The 3,414-nt window shown below is 39.4% G+C and overlaps 1 long non-coding RNA gene across 2 annotated transcripts; it reads left to right on the top strand.

The window, feature by feature from the left end:
- The first annotated feature begins 240 nt into the window (after nt 1–240).
- On the top strand, nt 241–2,116 carry LOC136941043 (uncharacterized). Of its 2 annotated transcripts, XR_010876435.1 has the most exons (3): nt 241–343; nt 748–865; nt 1,382–2,116. It is a non-coding gene; the product is annotated as an uncharacterized lncRNA (long non-coding RNA). The 2 variants fall into 2 exon arrangements; XR_010876434.1 differs by having other exon boundaries at nt 241–865.
- Nucleotides 2,117–3,414: the final 1,298 nt, after the last annotated feature.

The raw sequence follows: 3,414 nt of genomic DNA, 5'->3' as shown, positions 1-3,414 counted from the left end.
TAAATTTCTCGACTGTCCCCCCAGAGTGAGTTCTTTTTGCGCGTGAGTCTCAACGTTCCAGAAATTGATTATGACGCATTAAAATCGAATTTCTATACAATTTTACCATTTCTCGATTCGCATTTGAAAGTGACCTAGTTTGCACCCCGTATTAGTGACGACTACATTGGTTATTTTGTTTATCCGACCTTCTCGTGACGTATTTCTTCCGCTTCAGGGGATTGGCGAGACCTTCAAAGTTTTGGCTATGATTCTGATGCCAGAAGTACTTGTATAATTCTAATTATACCACCCATATATTTTGCACGATACTGAGATGAAAGCAACTGTTGTATTTCACAAGGTGATGTGTTTGCCAAACTAGCTAGCTCGTAGTGTAGTAAAGTGTCAATCAACAAGTTAGCTGTTGCTAATTTCCTAGGCTATGTTACGTTGTTTGTGTGGTCGGATTATAACGAATACAACATAATTCAGATACACCCAGTCAGTCTAACTTGATTGCTATACATCGTTGTGTTCTCTCTTCCATCTCGTAAACCTACGGAGTTGGCAACCAGACCGTGTTCTCAAAATAAGTTACTGGAAACCAGCAAAACAAAAATTAAAGATGCATTACAATCATAGCACATTAGTTTGACTGGATGCACCTGCATTATTTTGTACTCATTATAATCCGACCACACAAACAACGTAACATAGCCTAGTAAATTAGCAACAACTGCTGATTGTCAACCATGTGAGCCATAGGCGAGACTGGAGAATGACTCCCAGACCCCTTGACGAAAGGCGATCAAGCAAGCTCATGCAGCTTGGATACCTTCAAACCTTTTTGGTTGGCTTCTACTTTTCTGGGAAAACCTTTCTGGTGAGTAGATTATTTATAACCACAAATTACATACACATACCTGTGGCATGATATTGAGATGAAAGCATGACTTGTTGTTTTCCACGATCTGATGTTTTTGCTAGCTAGCTCGTAACTTGCTATGTTTAGTCTAATTAGAGCAAACACAATAATGCAGACATCCATTCTAAATTGATGGCTAGGTTTTGTGATCTATTGCTACCATCTACTGCCATTCATTTCCGTGTTGTTGGAACATTTATTATTCCTCATTTATTGTCAGGCCACAGTTCAAGTATTGCAAAAATGAGGCAAGTGTAATTTGTTTGGAAAATCTAGGCTAGAGCTACTTGATGGAAGACATAGAATAAACCAGACTTTATGCTTATTCAAAATAACAACTTATTGAAATGACAAGACAGTAATGTATGACTGTAATGTTTCATAGGGTTATGAACACACCTCTTGTCATACCACTTGACTGCCTGCTGTTGACCGTTTTCTATATATTGAACATCTCCCTTTCTAATTTTACAGGTGAATGTGAATGTTGGCCCACACAGGCCCCGTTCCAAGAGACAGAAAATGTTGAAAGAGGGTTGCACTGCTGTACAAATTGTCCATGTATAGTACTACATTGCCATCTCTCAGGTGTGCAGAACAAGTAAGGTACAAGGCAAAAAGCAACCCATCCCTGCTGAACATCAACTAAACCGTTGAGCACCTAATTCCTTGGTGTACCAGCAGTGGCTAAAAGCCCATCTCCCATCCCACATCTTCACCACATTGCATAGAGGGACTATAGAGAGCATCCCGAGGAGCTGCATCACGGCCTGGTTTGGGAACTGCACCACTTTGAACCGCAACTCTGCAGAGGATAGTGAGGACAGCCGAGAAGATAGTCGGGGTCTCTCTTCCCTCCCTCACAAACATACCTAACGGTGCATCCGCAAAGCCACACGCATTGTGGACAAACCCATGCACCCCACACGCACCTGTACATCATCAATATTTTTGCATATGGATGCTACCTCAATAACTAATGTTCACATATGGTATTAGTATATTATGTTTACATTCACATATTGTATATTATCTGTATATTTAGGAGGTTCCCTATATTTTAGCTTATCATAGATGTAATCTATGTTCTGTGTACTTATATGTTATGCCAGGTTGTCTTGCGTTGTCTTGTCTTCAGTGCCCAATTTCAGTGCCCAGTCTGACCTTGTGGTGTTCTGTGCACCTGACAATAAAACACTTGAACTTGAAGTATCCCATCCTCTTTGTGTCTTGGGGAATTTGTCACAAATTTAATCTTGTCTTGTTGGACCAATTTTATTTATCTAATTCTACTTAGTTGTTGTAGTTGTTTAGGTTATGTCAATGTCCTGGAAGAATGTTGTTTTGTTTCATTGTGTAATGTAAGTGTATGAATAAATGCCAGTTGACATGTCAAGACAACAGACCCAGATATGCCAAGCCCATCATGATCCTGGATGTCCATAGTGGATCCTGTGTAAAGGTCCTAAATATAGCCAGTAAATCACACAACTCAAACATGCTTGAGTTGTGATATGTTTTATGGCTCAATGTTTGTGCTAATGATATTCATTGATATGTAACGTGAGTGACGTGATTGTACCCTTTCCTGGACATGTACCTGAAACGAATTCAAGGATGCTGTGGTAAAAATTAAGAAACGTGTTTGTGTGGGTTTTTTATAGGTTGTTGCGAATTAGGGGTATAACTTTACTGTCATTACTGTTCCGAATTTGAAATATTCATATAAGTGAATCCACAGTGATCGGATATGGTATAGGATCGTTTGTAGCTGTCGACAAGCTAACTTGGCTATTACCGATAATATAGGCTGCCATGTTTTTTGTTTTGATCAGTACTCAATGCATTGTGGGTGTCAAAGGGTCAACGAGATAACCTACTCTTCTCACGAGAAAATAATGAGGTGTACAGGGTAAAGTGGTACATCATCGAAGTTCATCTTTGTTGCCGGAACACAAAAGAATCTAAGATGGCCGCAAGTAAATACGAGACGAAAGACAGATGAATGTCAGATGTTTTAGATGCATATTTGTGAATGTATATCTATTATTTCGATCTCTGGTTGGTTATACAATAGGTAAAATGTGTTGAAAGTGATAGCCAAGTCAAGGAAAACGTATTATATTATGGTTTACTAGGTGACGTGAGTAAAGCGTGAGTTATTTTTGGTTAGCTGTTAGCTAACATTAGCTAACTAAATTGTCTGAACGTTTACATATGGATAATAAAGGTATACTTTTGCAGAATATACAGTACATTGAGACTTATGTTTATAATATACACGTAGGCTACTGCTGAAGGCTCTATTGTGACGTAATAAGCCAAACTGGACATTCTAAGGACGCGTTCGAAATCACACCTGTGTGATCGTACTCCCCAGGGCCCACCCAGAAGAAATCACACAGGTGTGATCGTACTCCTCAAAGGGTTAATAAAGGCAGACAAATCAATAGTTAATGGCCAAAACACATTTTTGCTTCCTGCGGCCACGCCCAGTGATCACATGA

Source organism: Osmerus mordax, chromosome 3 (assembly GCF_038355195.1).
Source record: "Osmerus mordax isolate fOsmMor3 chromosome 3, fOsmMor3.pri, whole genome shotgun sequence".
Lineage (NCBI taxonomy): Eukaryota > Metazoa > Chordata > Actinopteri > Osmeriformes > Osmeridae > Osmerus > Osmerus mordax.
The sequence above is the reverse complement of the archived record's forward strand: the minus strand, read 5'-3'. Positions and strand labels throughout refer to the sequence as shown.